This window comes from Dermochelys coriacea, chromosome 5 (assembly GCF_009764565.3).
Source record: "Dermochelys coriacea isolate rDerCor1 chromosome 5, rDerCor1.pri.v4, whole genome shotgun sequence".
NCBI lineage: Eukaryota > Metazoa > Chordata > Testudines > Dermochelyidae > Dermochelys > Dermochelys coriacea.
The window spans coordinates 60,398,334-60,422,420 of NC_050072.1; the positions used below are offsets into that span (position 1 = coordinate 60,398,334).

The 24,087-nt window shown below is 38.5% G+C and overlaps 1 long non-coding RNA gene across 1 annotated transcript; it reads left to right on the plus strand.

Moving 5' to 3' along the window:
• The first annotated feature begins 2,470 nt into the window (after positions 1–2,470).
• On the plus strand, positions 2,471–21,084 carry LOC122460209. The gene is made up of 3 exons (XR_006281348.1): positions 2,471–2,636; positions 3,219–3,222; positions 21,074–21,084. It is a non-coding gene; the product is annotated as an uncharacterized LOC122460209 (long non-coding RNA).
• The last annotated feature ends 3,003 nt before the right edge of the window (positions 21,085–24,087 follow it).

Consider the following 24,087-nt stretch of genomic DNA (forward strand, 5'->3'; position numbering starts at 1 on the left):
AGGGCTTAGTGAGAGAGAAAGTGGATCACAAAGACACTGGGCCCAAAAGTTTCCCAGTTTTTGTGATCATTTATGTAACTTTTAGTTACCATCTGCTTTAAGCTAGATTTGTCTCTTATCTCTAAATTGACCAGACCTTCCAGATTCTGATGTCAACAATGTTAATGAACTATTTGGCTGATTTAAAACAGTAAAAGTTTAAAACATTTAAATCCTATAAATAATCAAGCTGAGAATAGACAAAACAAATTGACCTCTTCAGACATAAAAAAAGATCCTGAAAATGAAGGGTTTAGAAGTTTCTCAGCAAGCGTCCACAAAATAAAAGAACATATATTTATTTTTAATACTGACAAATGTGATCTCATGTAATGAAATATTTGTTGCAATTGCTTCTGTGGTCCTCTACAATTCCTGATAGAGTTGCACTATAATCCAGCAGAAGACCTGTATGATGGAAGCTCTCTCTATACATATATTTATTTACATTTAAGGAGCTGGTCAATAAGTTTTACATTGGGAAAGAATAAAACATTATCAGTAACTATGTTCTTTTGAGATTTTTAACGCAGTATTTTGCTTACCATGGTATGTGCAATCTTTCTATTATAGTATAGTATATGCTATTATAGTATAGTATAATTAACAGACTAAAGTATTTAACACTTCATTCAACATCTGTTTGTTTTTCAGTATTTTAACTCTCCTTTAGCTATCCTATTTTTGTCACTGTGGTCTCTCCATGCCCTAAGAATCAGTATCATTTTACCAAGTTGAGGGCATATTTCGTTCTTTAGTCCCTTTGGTCAAGATATATTTATCCAAATTAGGACCATGCCTGCCCAAATTGGATCAGACAATGACCCTGTATAGGCAATTATTTCCAAACAAGTCTTAAAATAAAACAGCTGTATGATCTGCCCTCAGAAAGAATGCATAGTATGTGAGATTCTGAAACTCTCTGTATACCAAATAAAGGATTTTTTTATCTGTTTACTAGCTATTCAGAGAGAGAAGAGTAGTATTGGAACTGTGTGTGTGAATTTTCATGAAGATCATCAAGATCACTGGCTCGTGATTTGTAGAGACAGCTTGAGAAAGTCACAGACTGGAGGTAGCAGAGGGATTTCCTACAAGATGGCTAAAATAGCACGTGAAATTGTTTACTTCTTCTATTTCTGGCTTTTACCAAGATAATAAATTATATTGTAACACCACACATAATGATGTCACATCAAAGAAAAAATACAACAGTAGCTTTTGTGATCCCATTGCAAGTTTTCAAAGCTGTTGTCAGCCTTGTATAATATGTATTGCTTCTAACTCACTATCGCAGTATAGAGCTTATGCTGAGGTGTTCTTCGTGCCTCAGTGTGACATGTATTACAGCAACTTGTGGTCCTTCTGTTTATAAATTCTTAAGTTCACAAGTTGGATGTTCCTGAGATGTCTGATTTCTACTACTAAATCCATTCTGCACTTATTCTAAAATACTGAAGACACCTGCCAAGAATGCAGTCTTCCTTTGTGTATCACTGAATATTCATGTTGATGCAAAGGGCTGTGTGAAAGGCCCTGTCAGACTCCAAAGCCTGTCCAAAATCAGCATGGAGTTAGGGTTCCAGTCAGACTGTAAACATCAAAACAGATCCCGCACATTCAAACAAGCACTTGAGATGCAATTTTCACAACCTAGTCCCCATGTCTATAGATGCCCTGACACACACTTCCTTTCTTCCATGTGCCCCCGTGACCAATATCACCAATGTGGCTGCACAATGGCCCCTTTGTATGAAGTTTTTTGTCGTTCTGGATTATTCATTTTCCCCCATGTTCCTGTAGGGGTTGCCACTTCCCCTCCCCCATATCCTGCCATGACATTCAGAGTATGTCAGGAAGTGTCCTGCCAAAGCCTCAGACCCGGTCTATGCTTAAAATATAGGTCAACATAGCTATTTCGCTCTGGTTGTGGGGAAAATCCACACCCTGAACGACATTGCTATGCCAATTTATTTCCCCACACACATACACACATACACACACACACGTGTGGACACAGCGAGGTTGATAAAAGAATGCTTCCATTGACTGAGCTATTGTGGGGAGATGATTTTACTATACTGACAGAAAAACACCTTCACTCACATAAGCTCTGTTTACCCTATGGGGTTATGCTGGTGAAGCAACAGTGCCATAGCTAAGCCAGTACAGTCCCCCCTAGTGTAGACATACCTATAGATGCATTTTTTTCTTCAATTGCCATGATATGTTAGTATTGTGATACCACCATCCTTTCTGAGTTAGTATCCTTATATCTTGAGTTTGAAGTTTAAATGCCTGCTTAACTACTCTCTCACACACACACACTTGCTCATACACATACTTCTGTTATTTATTACATAGGCAGAGGGGTGAAAAGCTAAACAACCAAACTCAGTAAGTTAGATTTTGCTCTTAGTCCTGGTTTACGCTACAGGGTTAGGTCAAATTTAGCTGTGTTAGGGCAATTTTATAATTAATGCATCTACACAAGCAACCCTGTTCAGTCGACCTAAAGGGCCCTTAAAATCGACTTCTGTACTCTTCCCCGGTAAGGGGAGTAGCACTAAAATCGACCTTGCTGGGTTGAATTTGGGGTAGTGCGGACACAAATCGACGTTAGTTATCCCAGAGTGCTCCAATGTGACTGCTCTGGACAGCACTTTCAACTCCGATGAACTAGCCAGGTACACAGGAAAAGCCCCGGGAACTTTTGAATTTCATTTCCTGTTTGGTCAGCAGCACAGGTGACCATGCAGTCCCCCCAGAATTGCAAACGAGCTCCAGCATGGAGTGAACAGGAGACACTGGATCTGATTGCTGTATGGGGAGAAGAATCTGTGCAGGCCAAACTCCGATCAAAAAGAAGAAATGCTAATATATATGCCAAAATCACACAGGGCATGATGGACAGAGGCTACAACAGGGACAGACAGCAGTGCCACGTGAAAGTCAAGCCGCTCAGGCAAGCCTACCAAAAGACAAAGGAAGCAAACGGTCACTCTGCCTCAGATCCCCATACATGCTGCTTCTATCATCAGCTGCATGGCATTCTAGGGGGGGACTCTACCACTACCCCACCACTGCCCATGGACACCTGCAAGGGGTTAGTCTCATGCAAGATGGAGGAGGATTTTGTGGATGAGGAAGAGGCGTAGGAGGAGACGAATGTGCAGCAGGCAAGTGGTGAATCCATTCTCCCCAGCAGCCAGGACCATTTCATCACCCTGGAGCCGATACCTTCCCAAGGCAGGATCCCTGACCCTGAAGGCAGAGAAGGCAGCTCTGGTGAGTGTACATTTGTAACTACAGTACAGGGTTTAAAAGCAATAGTGTTTAATGTTTGATTTGCCCTGAAGATTTGGGATGCATTCGCAGCCAGTACAGCTACTGGAAAAGTCTGTTAACATGTCTGGGAATGGAGCAGGAATCCTCCAGGGACATCTCCATGAAGGTCTCCTGGAGGTACTCTGAAAGCCTTTGCAGAAGGTTTCTGGGGAGGACTGCCTTATTTCATCCTGCATGGTGGGACACTTTACCACACTAAGCCAGTAGCAAGCAGTCTGAAATCATAGCAGCACAAAGCATGGCAGCGAATCATCCCATACCTGCAAGACTATGCAGTCCCACCAGTCTGTGCTTATTTGCTGGGCCCAGAATCAGCATTCCACTGCTGCCATGATGTCCCAATTGCCACATCCCGTGCTTTCAGGAACATCTCTGTCCATGTCCTCCTCACAATTGTCTCGTGCTGCCATCTCTTAGCCAGGTTCTGCACATACTGCAGTATAATGCGTGAGGTGTTTACAATGCTTGCAACAGCAGCAGTGAGCTGAGCGGGCTCCATGCGTGCCATGCTATGGCGTCTGCACAGGTAACCCAGGAAAAAAGGCGCGAAATAATTGTCTGCAGTTGCTTTCACGGAGGGAGGGAGTGACGGGAGGGAGGGGAGACTAACGATGTGTACCCAAAACCACCTGTGACAATGTTTTTGCCCCATCAGCAAAAGTGAGTCGATGCTATGCCATAGTAGTGAGGACGCACTCCACTGACTTAATGTGCTTAGTGGGGACATACACAGTTGACTGTATAAAATTGATTTCTAAAAATCGACGTCTATAAAATCGACCTAATTTCATAGCGTAGATCCCTTTCACTCTTGCATTGTGATGCTGTTAGGGTCACACTATGCCTGTACCCAAAGACTTGCTAGCGAGAAGCTTTGTGCCAGCAGAACACCACGGTCTGTCACAGAACTTATGTTTGAGCTATTGAAGTCCTCAAATTGTGGTTTAAAGACTTCAAGGTTCAGAGAAACCTCCAGCAAGTGACCCATGCCCCATGCTGCAGAGGAAGGCCTCTGCCAATCTGCCCTGGTGGAAAATTTCTTCCTGACCCCAAATATGGTGATCAGCTAAACCCTGAGCATGTGGACGAGACTCACCAGCCAGACACCCAGGAAAGAATTCTCTGTAGTAACTCAGATCTCACCCCATCTAACATGGATACAAGCTATTTTGGTTCTTGTTTCATTGGCACTAAAGAAAGGAAAGGTGGTTTTATGGTTAAGGCATGTGACTGGAAGTTAGAATATCTGGGTTCTAAACCCAACTCAGCTAAAGACTCATAGGTGGTCTGGCCTACTAGATTACAAGGAGTCAGGGAAAGCAGGAGCAGGACTAATTTGAGACAGAAGCAAGGCTGGGACAGGATGGGAATAAGACTAGGTTCAAGGTAGGATGTGGGCTGGAGCCATGGAGAAGAAAAGTAGGAACAGGGCTTGGAGAAAGACAACCACAGGGACGCTAAGGGTATGTCTACATTGCAATAGACACCTACAGCTGGCCCATACTAGCTACTCAGGTTCAGGCTAAGAGGCTGTTTAATTGTGGTGTAGACAGTCAGGCTCAGGCTGCAGCCAAAGCTCTGGAACCCTCCCAACTCGCAGGGTCATAGAGCCCAGGCTCTAGTCTGAACCACAATTAAACAGCCCTTTAGCCTGAGCTCCGCAAGTCCAAGTCAGCTGGCATGGGCCAGCCACTGGTTTTTAATAGCAGTACAGATACGCCTAGAGAGTCCATGGACATGTGCATTGAGCAGCTACTGAGCTATTGCTGCTTTTGGGCTTAAGAACAAGCCTGCTAGCTTCTTCAGCCAACCTGGCAGTGTGGTCTGTCAGGCATCCTAGCTGAGTGTCAGTTGTACAGAACGGGTGCAGCTGCAGAGCCTTACTCCTGACCATGGTTTTGGACAAGTCACTTTATCTCTTTGTCTCAGATTCCACATCTGTAAAATGGGCATGAGTAATAGTTCCTGCACAATTCCCCCGTGATATGGTTATATTTGTTCATGAATGTTTTAAATGATCTTAGATACTTGGATGGAAAGCATAATAGGATTGCAAAGTAATTAATCACTTTTCCTCCCACTCTATCATCCATACAGCAATGATGCAGTATTCTATGGTGATTTCCCCAAACATGACAGTTTCCCAGACAATTTACTATCGAGGTTTGGCACTCTTATTGCTAGGATACTGTAACAGCCTGTTTTTAAAATAAGTGCAGGTTATGTACTTCTAAAAGATAAACCAGATGCTGTTCCTCTTCTGCTCTGTTTCATTGTTAATATAATTTTTATTTAGTCATTTGCAGCTGTTATCATCCATTTTAACTGTGTTGGTCCAATGACGGTATTTTTCATACAGAAACAAAACCTTTAGCAAGGTGAGTACTAAACGAGCTAATTAAAGGAGGAACTTGGAAAAACATTTTCTACATTTCTTGTGGTACTACTCAAAGTTGAGGCTCAGAACAGAAGAGTTAGGTCAGCTCTTAGATGTGAAATTCAAGCTTCCGTGTATGGTTTGGGCAAATAGTAAAGCAAGGCTATACAATATATTGCACAAGTTACTTTTAAAATATAATGTATTATGCATCATAAATACTATATAATTTTATACCACAAGATTATATAAGAAACCAGCTGGATAAATCATTTTATCTTCAAACAGTAGCCTTGAAAGCTATGCATAATAACTAAGAGGTTATATATTGTTTGACTAGAAGACAAAATTATTTAACTGGTTCACTCCTACAGAGCCAAAATAATTCAAACCCCAATAACAGAGTCTGACTTATCAGAGATTCATTATATTTTTAATGCTAAATTTGACCTATCCACTCTCTTCAGTAGCAACACAAGTGCACATTTAGCATCCTGTTTCCCCACAATCATTTTGTTGTTAAAAAGTATGTTCACATATTCCCTTAATAATGGATCCTGTATATAGCATTTGTAAGCATCTGTTTGCTAGAGCCAAAACAGGCAGACCACATTCTCGATTTGATGCCTCAAGAACTGGCAGTGTTAAAGAAAGAGTTTGCAGACAAAGCAGCAGAAAATTAGACCCTGTATCTGGTAAAGCTCTGTCTCTCTTAGAGGTAAAATTCAAGGATTGCCAATAAAATCCTAAGAGAAACAATAATGAGCAATCTATCCAGTGGAAGATTAAGAGAATATATGTTTGGAACTTACGTTCTCATACTTTCTTATGATTTTTCAGTTTTTTCTAGTTGGAAACTGTATAAACAAAAAGGAGAAAGTAGGGTTTCCCCCCATCCCCCACTAACTCACTTTTTTGTTGCTGTTGTTTTGTTTTGGGGGCTTTCTTCCTTTTGTTCCAGTGGAAAAAAAGAGAAGAATGTGAGGGGAGGAGGAGAATGGGGAAGAATCAAAATTCAAACCTCCAAAATGGAAAACCAACATTTTTCAGTTTCCAAAAATAGAAATGAAATGATTTGATTTTAATTAAATAAGATGAAATGTATGTTATTTTTTTTAAAATTTCCCTTGGAAAACTGATGCTTTTTGGTTTGAAAAACTTCAAACAGGCATTTTCTCATGAACTCTTTGGTTTAAAAAAAATGAAATTTTTCTCAATCAGCTATACAAGATGGAACTGCTCTGCTCTGCTAGTGAAGGCTTTGTGGACATAGCATTTCCTACCCCTGCCAAATGGAGGGGTTAGTTTTGGCTGGAGGATATGAATAGTTATGGATCCTGGAAGCCTTTAAGGGGAGGATTTGGAGTGGAAAAGAAGGCAATGTTTGTTTTCTTTCATAATCTCCTCACAGCTCAAGCTCTGACAATTTATTAAGTCAGAATGAGATGCCACTGCCAGTAGATCATCCTTGTCTATTCTTTCTTGCTTTGATCATCAACAGAGTATTTTTCAATGTTGACATAAATAAATCATTCTTAGTTTTCAGTGTCAATAGTCTATTTAGATAACTGTTGCAGATCACACCTGTAAGACCTACTATCTTAGGCTGGCTGCAGCTTCAGGCACACAACACTGCATCAGTTTACACTTGACCCATATTCTGAAGGTGAATTTACACATGGGAAGAGGAACTCTGTGTCAAGCGATATGAAAGGCAGAAACCTGTCAACCAAATCAATCAAAAAAGAATAAATGGACACAAATCAGACATCAGGAATGGTAACATACAAAAGCCAGTAGGAGAACACTTCAATCTCCCTGGACATTCTATAACAGATTTAAAAGTAGCCATCCTTCAACAAAAAAAACCCATCAAAAACAGACTTCAAAGAGAAACTGCAGAGCTACAATTCATTTGCAAATTTAACACCATTAATTTGGGCTTGAATAGGGACTGGGAGTGGCTGGCTCACTACAAAAGCAATTTTCCCTCTCTTGGTATTGACACCTCCTCGTCAATTATGGGGAGTGGACCACAACCACTCAATTGGCCTTGTCACCACTGGTTTTCCACTTGTAAGATAACTCCCTTCTCTTCATGTGTCAGTATATTTATGCCTGCATCTGTAATTTTCACTCCATGCATCTGAAGAAGAGGGGTTTTACCTATGACAGTTTATGCCCTAATAAATCTGTTTTAGTCTTTAAGGTGTCACCAGACGCCCTTGTTTTTTAACCAAATCAATGCAGTGGCAACTAATAATAAGAAGTGTTAAGTGTCAAGAAGCTGTAGAGAGTCCTGAGGTGCTGGGCTAAAGCAAAGCAGATGAGGCCAGTGTGGTATTTGTAATAAGGTGGAGTGTTTGCTTGAGTTGGGCATCTCCCAAATGACTGTCATGGCAGATATAACAATAAGTTCCCTAGCTATTTTCACAGTACAAAATAGCTAATGGCACAAGAGTTGCTGTGTTTTCAGATCAAAAATAATAGCTCTTTATAAAGCTCTGTTAATCCAGTGATCACAGAATGCTTTACAGAAGAAAGCATTATCACACGGGGATTGACACCCCAGCTCACACACACACAGCCATGTCAGACTTATTACAGCCCTTGTCCTAGATTTACCTATCCTGGCTATGGGTGGAGATGCTGAGAGAGCTCACTGTGAATTTCCCACTTCCTAGACAGCTCTGAAGGTGTGGGCATCAGAGCAGGTGGCTTTTGAACTTTCCTCTGAATGAATTAGCTTGCTACAAGGTGAACAACTGCAACCTTCCAAGGCTTGGGAGGCTCCTAAGGCCACTGACAATTTGTGCTGGATCTTTTCCACAGTTCCATGGGATACATAATACATATACATAATACTATGAAATATACAATAGATATTAAAAGAACCTCACTGGCTCCAAAGAAACAATCAAGGACAATAAGCAACTATGTTTTAAAATATTTATTTATAAATATGAATTCAGCAAATAGACAAGAATTGTTTCCTTGGTTGCAGTTATATTAAAATGTTATCTAAATGATCTGCATTTAAATATACACTCACAGATACCAAATATATATAAGTAATTTTCTGATAGAGCCATTGCAATATACTGAGAACATGACATAATTTAAAAATAACCTTCCAGAAAACTTTAATTTTTTTAAAAATGCAAAACCCCTGTGGTAAATTTCACTAATATTAATTTATAATAAAAACTAACAAAGGTCAAGGTAGTTCCCATCCTTGTCTATGCTGTCTTTAATTAATTGAAAAAAATCCTAATAAAGCAATGTTTCAGAACAGTTGTAGCCTTACCTTCTAGGACATATTTTTAAAATCCAGGTTTCATTTCTTCACCCTTTTCAAAATTAGACTTTTTAATCTCCCAATTTAATCAATTTATATAAATAGTATCTAAAATCTAGGAAATTGTTTAAATGGTTATGAAGCTGTCATATATTGCAGGTTAATTAAAATCAACAACTGAATTATAATACTTGTAAAACACACTTTCTTTCCTTAGGGTAGCTAACTCAGTAATACTGCCTGCACATATGGTTATTGTTTTGAATTCATAACTTGTAATGTTTTAAATTTATTGCCAGAAAGCCAAGCTAGATGGCACTGGCTATCTCCTCTTTAATAAGGAACTATGACCTCAAAACTGACTAGCTTTACAAGAATTAGAGAGTGATCAAAAGAGAATCTCCCTTACACTACAGCAGCAATGTGTTTTCTGTCTCAGTTGAACTTGGACTAAACAGTGATTTATTTTGAGGAACATGTTGCAGATAAGCAAAAAGTCATCTGGAAACCTTCTTTCCAAATGGCAAATTTCTGGAAGGTTCCTCATTTAGAAGTAATTTCTGGAACATTTCTTGATTAATATGAGTCCATGAATAAACTTAAAAATGATGGCTTTGTTATTGCTTTGGCACAATATGTTAACAACACAGTGAGCTCTGCCAAACTGTGAGAGTTCTTTCAGATGGATTATGGCCTTGTTTACATATCCAGCTGTACTTATTGTTGATGGTGGTAATCTAACAATGTCCCCAGTGGGGGTGCCCATTAGGGGATGGTATACTAACTGGAGTTTAGTTTGTTTAAATTGAGCAAGAATGCACAGCGGTACTCTGATCTTTCAGGAATGTGTTGGAATCCTACACTTTCTGCATTCTGTTTTGGTTTATTTAATGGGGATGTTTGGATTGCTTAAAAATAGCAGTCCACAAGATTGCAGTGTAAAATCAATTCAAAATGTGTAATGTGGTCTATACAGAAGTGAGTATAAAACATAAATACTTAGCGAAGCTTCATATTACAAAAGTCCTATAGACTACTCTCCTATATGAGGCTTACACAAGGGTTTGCAGGATCATGTCCTTAACTAGTGCTAGGTTGTGTTTTGGTTTGGTTTTGTTTTGCGGGGAATGAGGTTCCTCTTTTTATGACAATGCATCTAGTAAATAAATTTGACACAAAATATCTTTTGTTACATGCACATAAATGACACTCAAGCAAAGCAGATAAGTGGATAAAAGAAGGATAATCAAATCAGTAGGTCTCAGCAGAAATATGATGATTTTATAATGCTGTGCCTATGAACTGTTACTGCTTTCATTTTTCAATTTCTTACCCTACCCTAGTCTTGAATACAAACATTTGTAACTGTGAACTTCATTATATATCAGGCTGAAAATTACCAAACAGAGGTTACAGTTCATAAGCAGTGAAGTGGAAATTGAGAATTCACAAGGAAAAAATGGCATTTTGTATATTTTATACTGTTTCCAGTAGATGTTCGAACCTGAAATAGTGTTTCCTTTTTCAGGGTCTGAATGTGCTTCTGGCCGCCATGTACATTAGGAAAGCCTCGATGTTAAAGTTCTTCAGATGATGTAGTGAATTATGCCAAAGCTGGGCTCCTTCCTGTTTCCAATTTAAGTCAACGATGAAACACCGTAATTTTTTTTAGCTAGACAAGGTGGGTGAGGTAATATCTTTTATTGGACCAACTGCTGTTGAGACCAGCTTTTGAGCTACACAGAGTTCTTCAGATCTGAGAAATGTACACTGTGTCTTTTTTTAGATACTCATGAAAACAGTTAACCTTACAATTTATGATGAATTCCTTACCAACAAAATTTAAGAAAAACACTGAAATGCTTTTTTTTGTCTGTAGTAGCCCTAGAATGAAATCCTAGCCAATTACAAAACTTGCATTGACTTCAGTGGGCCCAGGATTTCACCTGTAGTATTTAACAGAATATTATCAAGGTTTCAGTCACCCTTAATCTCACTGAGAAGTATCTTAACCCATAAGAAGCTCCATTGACTAGAAAGGCTGCTCTCATTCTGGTGAACATGGATCCCATCAAAATGGAATGAAGAAATTATTGATTTGGGGGTTGTTTGGGGGTTTTTTGTTGTTCCTGTGGAATTTACATTTTTCCCCATAACCTGATAGGTTTTGCCGATCATGTTTTCCTTTTCTATTTTCTTAAAATAAGATTTATGTGGTGCTTTTTGCACAGGAGTGAATTTCACCCTGAGGGAGGTTCAAATGCCATTCTCATGTCTTCCTTTTATTCTTCAGTCAAAACCAAAACAATAAAAGCTCATTATGATGCACTATTTTTGCTATTTACAAGTGCAGTTCTCTTTACCTGCATCTTTTTATATGTCCGTAGCACCTTGACCTGAGTTCTTGAATTATTGATTTATACAGAATCAAATCCATCTGTTCCCATATGTGAACGTTGCCGTTCACTTTGGCTGGAGCAGAATTATACCCATATTTTACTTTGGTTTTATATGCAAAACTCCTGTTGGTTCATATTTAGAATCTCACTCTTATTGAAGTGACATTTAGTTTATTCCTTTCTCTAAATGTGAATTACTTTTATTCAGTACTCTGTGCTAAAATATCCTTTTTCTACCTTTGAGCACAGACAGAAAAGCATTTTTCCTCATTCTGGTACAGGCTTCAAGTTTTGTAATGTACCACAGAGGGATGTTACAATTGACTAAGTTTTCTAGATCAGTCAGTGATTTTGCAAACTTAGCATTGTTTCAACACAGTCAGTTTTTCTGTGTCTGTGAGTGACAATAAATATTCTTCCAGTTCAAAAAACAAAAAGGATTAAAAATGGGTGGCCACAATGATCCTAGATATGTGCTCAACTTGTTCAGTAAACCTCAGTCCTATTAAAACCTGAGGATTTTTAGAGCTCCATATGGAAGGTGGAATATTGGCCTGCCTGACCTACCTCAGAATCGTGCCAGTCCCTCAGAAGCTATACTTCCAGGGGAAATATGAACCTAAAATGGGTCTTACTAATTGCCAGTGTAACTGTGAATAATTAAGGTTCTTGAGGGACACTAATAGCTTCCAAGTCATGGAATACTTGGTCCATTTCTTAACCTGTGACATTGTTTCTTAAATCCTTCAATCAAACTTTGAGGTGCTGAATTATTACTTGGCCATTTTACATGGAAAATAGTTGTCTCAAAGTGGAGCCAGTCTCTGGCCAATGTAACAAGTGCAACTGACCTATAGTAGGTTGCCTGATTGGCTATGCTGCCTGATTGGTTGGAAGAATCAGCAGAATTTTAAGCTCAGCAGCAGCAGGTCAGTGGATGCTCAAAGCATTCCCCCACAGGCAGCTATGATAACTCCTGCACCTGCTTGTTCCCAACCTTGTTCCAGCTCTGCTCCTACTTTGACCTCAGCCTTACCCCTGCCTTGCCTCACTCCAGATAACCCAGTCCTGACCCTTGGCTCCAATTCTTGACTTTGGCAGTGACACTTGGCTCTGGCACCTGGACTTTGGCTCTGACCCACCGGGGTTAGAATCCTAGTCAAATTGATAATATATTGCAACTGGGAGGGATGAGTGCAGATACCAATACTTGCAGGTTGCTCCCAATGGCTTGTAACAGAGCTACGTTATAATCTTTATAGGTAGCTATCCACCTTCTCGTCTTGTGATTCTTGTCTGTGATGCAGCTCCTGCTGAGTCTGAAGTACATAGATGGCCATGGTATCTTTAAAAAGTGAGAAAGCTGGCAATGTGTAGAATTAGAGAGTGAGTGAAATCCTAATAAAATTACTCAGATTGGGCCAATATCTTGGGACCCTGTCATGGAAGAAAAAACGTCCCTGACATATGAATTCTAGAAAGTAGACATAAATAACCTATAGGTCATCCAGTGCATCTCTATAGGATTATTTCCTAATGTATGGTTGCTGGTACATTAGCCGTTTTAGATTTAAATGGCTCAAGTAATGGGGCTCTTTCTATATTTACCCTCTATTTCTTTTAAAGGCAAAGGAAAGCCAAAGCAAAATAGTGTCATTTAACCTATATTTTAAAAAGTAGCATTTTGAAATCAAACCACAAAAGGGTAGTTGCCTCAGTGAATTGATAATAGATATGGAGCTTTTCTCAATGATCTGAATCTCACCTATTCAGCAGTGACTAAAAGCTATTAACATTTATGACTTCTCAGTAGTCTACAGTATTTTAAATGAGCTGGTCGTCTCCTGCATCCTGATATTTGACATCACAAGTGACACTTTGTTGTCAGTCTAAGCAAGGTGCCCAAGAACTGAATGATTATCAATACTGAGCAGCTCTTTCACCTCTACAGGTGGTCCCTCAAATAAGAATTAAAGCAGTTTGGTTGGGTAATTATAATATTTAGAGATGCAATTAGCACTGCCAGGCCAGTTTAGGAATGAAAATTTCTTAGGCCTCTGCTGATATTTCAGTGAATTTAAGGACAAGCAGGGGAATCTGGGCTGCACAAAACAGTAATGCAACAGATATTAATTTCTATTAGTAGGATATTTGACAATAGTGTATAAATAGTTTCCTTTCAGCCTTTCCTGCTTGCCTCACTAACTACACAAGTATAATGAAAACGTATAAAATTTGTAACATTTGGGGCATTGTGTTTTGGAAACTGGAATTACGATCCAACTAAATACACCCCCCCTTTCCTGCAAGTCCCCATCGACAACTGACATATTTGCTATCTCCTCTAATGGCAGAGGGTAAACTTTCCCAATCAGGGACCTCTCCCCACACACACACCAGGTGTCTTACGTTACTTGGCCTTACGCAAACATACCACTGCACATCTCAAATCGAATTCAAGACAACCAGCACACTTCACCCACTAGAAATTTGCTGTTCTCCAAATAATTTTTAAATTTCAATTTACAAGATGGAGACTTTAAAAAAAAATCAAGTAAAAAATTTGCAGGTTCAGATCTTTCATACTAATGTGAACCTAGATACTGGAAATAGATGTGCACGTGCATACAGGAGTTCACACTATCAATTCTGTTTGTAGAATCTGAGTCCTCATGAGTTTCATGTGTTTTAAATTTTCCTGTGAACATTGTTTGCAATATACTCTGTTTGTACTGCCACTGCTCTGTCTTTACCTGTTCTGTGGAAAAACAGAGCACTTCAGTCTCCAGTGCTGACCAGTCAACATGACTACTGTAATTCACGTAAAACTCTCATGAGCATTAATCATTTACAATAAAATGGGCCCAAATGCTAAGTTTACTTTTTTCCTTTCTCTTCTGAGTAACTTCGTGTCTATAGTTTATTTCCTTGGATATGCGAATGCATGTCTTCAAGAAAATGGATTTGAATATAAACATAGAAGCAGGTGATTTGTAATAGAAGACAGCTTTCATTCTCACTCATTAGGACTGTACTTTCATAACCTACTGCCTGCTACCAAGTATTCCTCAAATATTCCCTGGAATGATGGAAGATGAATGAGATGTGAAGGTGACACATGCAGTCTCCAGGAGGAAACTGATGCCCCAGTTGCTCACTAAAGAGCCATACTGACATTAAGAAAAGGAGTACTTGTGGCACCTTAGCGACTAACAAATTTATTTGAGCATAAGCTTTCGTGAGCTACAGCTCACTGAAGCTCACGAAAGCTTATGCTCAAATAAATTTGTTAGTCTCTAAGGGGCCACAAGTACTCCTTTTCTTTTTGCGAATACAGACTAACATAGCTGCTACTCTGAATACTGACATTAGTTACAAATGCACTCATCCAGCTGCCCTTCTAGCTGGAAGAAAGGTGTTAAGCGGCAGCTGTTAGGAAGTGGGTGGGTGCTTAAATAGGGGAAAATAAAAATTGTTTTCCAGTAGAAGAGTCATCTCATCCAAGACTCCTGACTCACTTCCTTAAAACTTCATGAACATTTTTGACTTATTAGCTTCAGGTCAATTTATTATTCAGCTGCTGCCTACATAAGATGAACCAGAAATATTTGAGGTTAATTCATCTCGCCTAGCAATGCTAGGAATCCCTCTGTTCTGAGCTTCTGAACATGATGCATGCAGCATTGTGTTTGTTAGCAGTCAGTTTTAACCAAGTACTTCTACATAGAGATCCAGATTTTGGCAAGTGGCCCCCATTGCGAATATTTGTAGTTAGGCATTTAACTACTCAATTTCATGTGTAAAACAGGTATCTATCTATCTGAGGTGCTTGCTAATTTTTGCCCCTCCCCCTGCCCCCACATTGTTCATGAGAACTAAAATGTGACTATCTCTTTTCACTGGTGAAAAATACTTTGTAAAATGAAGATACTGAGATGAAGCCTGTCTGAAAATCATACCTATCCTCAAATCTTGGGAGCCTGATTCTTCACTACATTACACCTGTTTGAAATCAGCCAAGTTACACTGACATAGAACAGGATTAATACAGTGGTGATTCAGATTTATTGTGTACAAGTGCCCCTGCTAAAACAAAAACTATCAATTATTAAAAATATTCTTACACAAAGCATAGTAATTTTGAATTTTTATAGCTAAAACATAACTTAAAAGTTATACTGTATTTCTGTATCCTTTACTTTTATAGTATAAAGTTTCCAGAATATGCCAAGAAATATACACAGATTTTAGCCAGGTCATAATTTAGTATAAAATAAAATGACATTTAAACCTGGGGGGGAAAATGAGAATGGTAGAACTATCAAACTATGTGTGCAATTTCCTTGTGCTCAAATTGCATTTTCTCCTTTCAGTGTTATATGGAACAGGGTCTTGCCCTCTAGATTAGAGACTTTTGCATTAGAGGAAACTAGGTTATGTCTTCCACTGTCAGAGATAGAAATTATGAGTTGGAGTGCATTTTAGCCAGTCACTCTGAAAAATGTTAGCCCAAGGGGGTAATAATTAGAACTGTTTTTGTCAGGTGACTGCATTTTAAGCAGTGATGTGTCTGAGAATCTAGCTGAGGGGTTTAATATAAATATAAATATTTTTTTTTTTTAGTCAGCACTTGCTGGATTTTTTTTCTTTTACTTTTTTATTTCAAAAGTAAGCACTTTTCAGAAATTATCAGATAGAATGTAATACTGCTTAGCATTACGGACACCTGATAATCATAATTCCTTTGGAAACCAATAATTCAATGTAGTCGGAGAAGTTCATATGGATAGCTGTAAACTAGACTATTACTTCTCTCACTCTCAGGCACCTGCACATGCATGCACAAAATACACACTAAATACATACGTTCTTCAAGTTTTAAAATTTAAAAATACTCCAATTTAATCGAGTTATACAAATTAAGAAAAGGATTTTATAGCCTCATGAATGAGTGATATATACTTCTGTAGTTTGAAAATAGTTTGCTTTTTCTGTTAGTTGCCTCAATGTTGGGGAAGGATGTGTGCAACTGAGTTTTGGAATGGGGAGTTGTTATGTTGCCAAATTAGAATTACTGAGAAAATCAGAGACAGGCTTTGATTCTGCAGGCTCAAGTCCGTGAGCTCTACAGGGGCTCAGGGATCCATCCGCGTGGAGCAGCTTATAGGATAAGGGCCTAAGTATACGCATCATGAAAGCACCATGCACTATAGATAGAATAGAAACAGCTTCATCTCTCATCTTTTGTTAAGAGTTTACTTAAACCCAGCCATGCTTTTAATTGATGCCAAGAGCTCTGTTCTTGTTTAATAAAACCTCTCCGTCTTTGATTACCAAACTTTTCTACTGAATAATTCATTTACTTTTCCTTTCTCCATCTTATGGGTATTTAAGAAGTTACACCGACTTGCAGATAGCTTGTTGTCTAGAACTGCTCTGCACTGTAGCAAGCACAGAGAGAATTTAATGATATTGTACATCAAGTCTAGAAGTGGGATGAAGTAGGAATTTAGACTAACTGAAATAAATCCAAAATGGTGGCCATAATTGTTGTTAGGTTTTTATCACTTGGGAAATACCAGCCCCAAAGGCTTTGTTTATACTAATGAACTTCATAGCTACCATTCACCTCTAGTACAATCAATTCACTTTTAAGCGTTACATATTTTTGTGCAAAGAAAAAAACCCAAATAATTATATTAGGAGTCTGGCAGAGAGGAAACATAGCTGCTGTATGTCGACAGTGGATCTCTTCAGTGTTCCTATTTGCCTCTTTTACATAAGCAGCGCTCAGCTCATTATTAAACAAAGTGTATGGGCCAAATCCTTTTTTTCATTACTCCTGGGAATAGGCTCATTGATTTCAGTGGGACTACTTGTCTGATCAGGGTAAACAAGATTTGGTTTTCTGGTATCTCTAAAGATTTTCTGCATCCTATGTTTGGTATTTTCAGTGAATTACATTCTTAATTCTGCAACAGGCATGCCTTTATAATAATTATTTGTTTAGCCTTCAACAATGTTTAATGTTTATTTCTCTTTCTGAATTCTTTGCATGTTGCCCCATACCATCTTAGAAGACCCATCAGAAATAATAAATTGCATATATACAGAAAATATCGTTGTACATCTAAAACTGAACAAATAATCCTGTTCTTGAAGATATGTAAATTGCCATTTAGTTAACTATTTTAGTATTGTGATTTAAAATACACTCACTGATGGTTAATCCTGTGAGTATTTTATTATTTCTTACTCTCCTATGTTTATAATTTTGCTTCCTCAAAAGACAGAGAGAATTTAAATACCAATGCCTTTCCTAGCTATTTTTTTAAAATAAATGCTATGAAAGACCCTACCAAGGTTAATACCTGTCCTTGCACCTTCAATGAATCCATGGCAAGAATGTTTTTTATTGCTCTGCCATAGCTAAAATTGCTTAGTCTGTACTATCTATAAGACACTTCATTTTTCAAACGAAAACTTCCAAGTTTCATCAGAAAAGAGCAGATCACACTAAATGCAAAGTGAATGAGCATTAAAATACAGGGAGCATATGCAAAACCAACATTAGAAAAAACAACCTCACATTTTATGAAAGACTTTTTTTATTTAGGAAAATATTACAGAAATGTCACCATTTAAAAAACAACTACAATAAAGTATTGCATGCTCTTTTACTCCAAAACATTTTTGAATAAAGGGACTAAATATATGTATTTTACTAAAGAGTTGTCTAAGGGGAAACATGTTAACTGTCTACAATATTTGAACATCTAATAATTATGTAAGAAAATCTTTATGTAGAGTACCCAGATGTATAACTAGAAGTAACAGGGATATCATTTAAAAATAGACTGACATAGCTGAACAAGAAGTATTTGGCTGTAGAAAGCTGATAGAGACTGTACTTTGGGGCTTCTAAATCCCTTGTTGGTCCAAAGATTTTAGGGAACAAAGCTGTATTAGCAGAGAGATGAACTGAATGATCTAACTGATCTTTTTTTTTTAATTTCTACTTTCAGTGACTAGATCATTTTTAATAGAAACTAGTTTTGTGTCTGAACCCCTTTACCCAGACTTCTAGCCCATGGGCCAGACTCATTGATGCTAAAGCAGGTAGGTGTTGATTACACCTCCCCTTGCCAACCTGGACTCATGCTTTCCCAGGGGAGATTCATCCAAAGGGGAAGAGCAGGCAATGTCAACACTGCCATTTTCTCTAGGATGTTTCCTCCAGAGCTGTAGTTTACAAACTGGTGGATGTGATGGGGTATCCACAATGGGTAACTTGAGATTAATGAGCTCATGTGGCTTCCCTTGACTCTGCCCCATCACAGGATCTTAATAGGGAGGAGTCCAGCTCAGTTGAAGGCAGAACAGGGAGGAGAGTAGACCTTCAACACTCAGCTCCTGAAGAGAGGGTTCACTAAAGGCAGGAGCTCCCCAGATGAATACTGGCTGATGGCCCTCCCCTAGGAAAGGGAGGGCCAGATGCTGATGCACGTTGAGAGGGAACCATTCCCCTTTGTTACCTGTGAGCTCAGTTTATTAATTCCCCTTGTCTTTGTTTGTTGGCTATCCTGGAAGGGAAGAGACTTTAAAGTGACCTGTCTGGAGAGCTAATTCGCAGAAAGAGGCAGACCACTATAGGCCTGGAGCAACTGTTGGCAGGCAGTACCCACTGGGAGAGAGCTGCTATGCTGCTCCCAGCCACAAGGATGTGCTAGCTAACCCCTTCACAAAGGGGGGGATGTACTTAATGAGCTACAACCTTACCCCTCAGAATTTTCTGTCTCAGGAGCTCTGTGGCAGGATTTATCCCATCTTCCACTGGCAAAATTCTGGGCTAAATTTGACATGTTGTCCTGCAAGATGCAGTTCATATACTGCACATATTTTACTTAATTACAAAACTAATATAAAATATCTGTACATCCAAAAACTTGCTCTGTGATGTTTTTCTGGCAATGGTGCTGTTCTGTAAGAGTTTTTATAGCATTTTATATCATCAGATGGATTTTACAAACATTAACTATCTTAGCAACACATCTGTGATATTTAACTAGTATTTCCTATTTGTACTCATGGGAACACAAAGGCTGCAATGATAAGTGACTTGCCCAAGGTCATAAAGTCTTTATCAAATCCAGGAAAAGAACATGGGAATTCTGGGTTCTCTGTGGTATCATCACATCAGTATCTGAAGGATTTTCCCTCACATAACTAAGTTTGGCAAAGTTCATTTATATATAGGGGTCAGACAATTATTTAATGACAGAAATTGAGACTGAAAAACTATCAATCATTAAAACACCAGTTGTCAGCATCACAAATCAAAACATACAAACTAAATATCCTAAATCAACAAATCATGTCTGTTCTTACTATTCATTCGCTAGTAACAAATCTAACTCAGCAGTCTAAATCACTGGCTTTTTTACTCTAATAAATTCTCAAGCAGCATTTTTCTTACTTTTCCTATCTGCAAATATTGATTATCAATTGAAATATTTTTTTCATCGGTTTGTGCGTGTATGGTGAAATTGACATTTACCAATAAAAATCTAGTCCTTCCAAGCCTAATGATAATTTCTGTCCTGATCATTGATCCTACCACGTAACTCTGCCTCACCTTGTAACTTATTCCTCTGGCATTAGGCAACTCATCTACCATTTCAGCTAATGTTTAGAATGTGTGCAGGTAGACAAACCCCCACCCTAAGCACAGTACTCCTGATACCGTGGTGTTAGGAGTTCACTGATTCTTCTGAATGACTACAGCCCTTTGGTAGAAATCTACAGTGGACACAAATGTGCAATGTCACCACTGTGTCTACACAAAGTGTATATTACTTATTTACTGATGTAAAGCAGTCATGAGGCTGGATTTTCTTTTGCTGAGCTCTTGCTACTGGAGTATAAAATCTTCAATCTCGCTATGACACTTTGGTGAATGATTAAATATTTGCTGGAGATTGTGCTACATAGAGGTTTTAAAAGACACAGCTCCCCTCCTCAATAAAGAGAAGATTAATTTCAATTGTAGCTTTAGCAGTAGTTCAACCTTCAATTTCAGAAACTTGGCCTCTCCTTTTCATAAAACTAACATTGACTGTTACAGTATATTTGTCTTGGTTTTTGTCATATCACAAGTGCACAGAATTGAATGAGAGTTCACATTCTTATTTGTCCAGTTACTAGCCAAACCTACCACTTTTCGATACACACAGGTAAAACAAATTTAAAGACATACTGTTGCAATGTAATCTCCTTTAGGGGTTTCTTATATTTATACATATTATCTGTGCTTGCCAAGTCTTTGTGAATTTTCTCATAGGAAAGACTTCAATATACTCCCTTAGCTAAAGAAAATACAATAAGTAAATGCCAATCTCCCAGATGCTCACAATTAACTCTCCACTTACAAACGATGTATGCACAATGAAAGACATTAGCTAAAGAACGAAGTTTCATTGTCAAGGTTCTTATTATAATAATGAGTTTAAATGCATTTTAAAATGATGAGAAATACATTGACAGGATTTTATTTTTACATTTTTAATGGGCCAAAGATGCAGAGTGCACTTCCTTTGACATGGATCCAAAAAGTGTGATGGTTTCTGTAGAAAAACAGGTTTAAGAAATCAAAATGGGCAGAAAACCATGTGACAAATCCTCAGAGAAAATTACACTGCAGCATGCCCTACAATCCACATAAATAATCTTTGCCATATACAGCTGTAGGTAATATAGTTCCCATGTAATCTGCCGAAGTTGCATGACCGAAGTAGGATAGTAAGGCAGAATATGTTATTACATCTCTAACTTTAAGCTTTTTTTTATTAAATCTTGTATCTAGTGCTCACTATTGTTGGCCTATGACCGCCTCCCTAACATGGCATAAATCAATATGAGTGTGAGTCCTTACTCAAGAAAGACCAGACACATCTTGGGTATATGGGCTACACTTTTCCTGTCTCTAGACACTGATATTTGTCATTAACTTTCATGAGCACTAAATTCACTCCATAATTTTGTTTGCATTTTTTAATTACAAAAAATAGATTGAAGTTCCTTCACAGGGTGTGCTGTGCCCTGACAGTATTAAGCTGCAAAAGAGAGACACTTAAAATTAGCCACAGAGCCCCATCTGATATGTACTGGTACCAATCCATTGACTTCAATGGCCCTATTTACACTAGCTGAGAATCTGGCCCTTAGTTCCAAAGGAATGTATGGCTCAAATGTAGTTCACAGATTAAGAAACACTAAAAAATAAAAATAAAAAAAATGCAAACATACATTTACATGAGATATAAGACCAAGTTCATGACCACTTGTAGCCATTGTAATCTACACTGGTCTATTTAGATTCTTTACCACACTCATCACTATGGTATCTGGACATCATTTAAGATAACCTGACATTTTGTAAGAGTTTGATTTTATTTTCAACCCCAATGTCCAGGCCAATTGAGGAATTACATTCTCTTCTACATTTCCTTTGCTTGTTATAAGAGAAGGGGTATTTTGCTTTGCTTTCTGTATTAACCTGTCAGTTTGTGTTGTATATAGTTATGTTTCACCACAGAGGTGGCTGTATTTCAGTGATGCACAAAGTGATTATTATAAAGGATTTGTATATCAGTTTTCAAAGTTTTAAGTTGGCAAAGTGCTTTCGGGTCTATTACTGGGATGAGAAGTGCTATAGAAAGGCAAATTACTATGGCAAAAATTTGGAAAAGTAGACAAATGTGGGGTATTTAATGAAAAGAGAAGTGGAGCTTGTAGGGAGAGACATGTATCTGTCTGCAAACCTATATATAAACTAAAGATGAAACAAAGGGTCAAAATCAGCATCACTGAACTGTCATGCGAGCACCCGCCTCGTGGCCAGCTTGATGTTGAACACTGTTATCATTTACAATACAGAAAATAAGAGAAGAGACAAATCATTGATGCAATAGGTTAATTCCAGTAGAGCCCCAAATCAACCACTCAACCTAAACATTCCTTCTGAATATTTTTTTTAAAAAATCCTATTTTCATTCCTTTCAACCTAAAACTGGGCTTCTGCAACGCTGTCAGGAGAGAAAAATATCTCCCGGCACCCTACCAATTTGTCCCAAAGGTGTAAAATTTCTTCCTGATCTCTGAAGAAGTGATTTGGTCAGACCCACAGCATCCTTGAAACACAGCTTGACAATTCCTCAACTATAAGGAGGGTGGGAAATTGTGACAAGATGTCCACTGGATCCCCAGGAGGGCTTTAAATGGAGGGTTAGGAGAACCAGCTGGCTCTCTCAACCCTCTTCCCCAACTGGCCAGTGAGAAGCAGAGAAATAACTTTCCCCCACCTGAGGCACACTTCCCAGATGTGTCCTGAGCCCCAAGGAAGATCACAGGGAGGAAAGGCTTCAGTATGTATGAGCACAAGCACTCCTCCCCTCAAGATCTCAGGGGTCAGGACAACCCTCTGCATACCCAGTCCCTTGCTGATCTTGGGGATGGGGAGACATTTCATTTAAATGATCAGTGGTCAGCAAGAATTTTTGATGATTATCAATCTGGGTGGAATTCAAACCATTGACATAAATGTGAAAGGCTCTATAGTTCATTATCAGTCCATCCAGTTCCCCTGATGGTACCTGATTTTGGCTTTGCATTCTGGTCCATGACCAAGGGCCAGATTCTTCCACCTTTATTCCATTATTTCAGTGGAGCTATTTGTTGAGTAAGGATCTGCTCAAAATGAGTACAGCTGATAGAACCAAGCCATAATCTCATAAATTTGATGTACACCGCTAGGAAACTGAAAGAAAAGTCATTCTGTTTTCTTTACATTCCTTTAAAATTTAGCAGTCTCCCTGACTTCTGATGGGAGAAACAGTGAGGCAGTGTTCTGTTCATATTCAGAATAAGTGAGTAAGTCACTAGGCACATGGTCTCTCTCTCTCTCTCTCTCTCTCTCTCTCTCATGATTTCATGTATCAGATTATTCTTTGTTTGTTTTTACTTTTATTTCAGAATAATGAAGCTACATTGAAAAATACAAGTTTGTTCTTTGGTGCAAGAGAAAATGGGACAGTCTTATTATTTATTTGTTCTACCACAGAGCTTAGGGATCCAGTTCGATCTGGACATTTTTACTAGGTTTTCTTATGAATATTAAAAAGGTGAACTGTTAAATGGAAGTACATTCTCAACTCCATTTTTTATTATACTGCTGAACTCATTGCCATTGGATGTCATCGAGACCAAGAATTTAGTAAGAGTTAGTGGGAGATTGGATTTTTTTATGGATAACACAAAACATTTGGAGAGGAATTATGTAAGTTAAGGGTCAATGCTGGCACAAGAACAAATCAATATAAACTGGTCATCAAGTTTAGCCTTGAAATTAGATAAAGGTTTCTAACCATCAGAGGGCTGAAGTTCTGGAACAGCCTTCCCAGGGGAGTAATGGAGGTAAAAGATACTTAGCTAGTTTCAAGAATGAGCTTGATAAGTTTATGGAGAGGATGATATGAGGTTGTCTGCAATGGCACATGGCCCATCCTTGACAGCTATTAGCAAATATTTTCAGTGGCCTGTGATGGGTGGACACTAGATGGATTCTATCC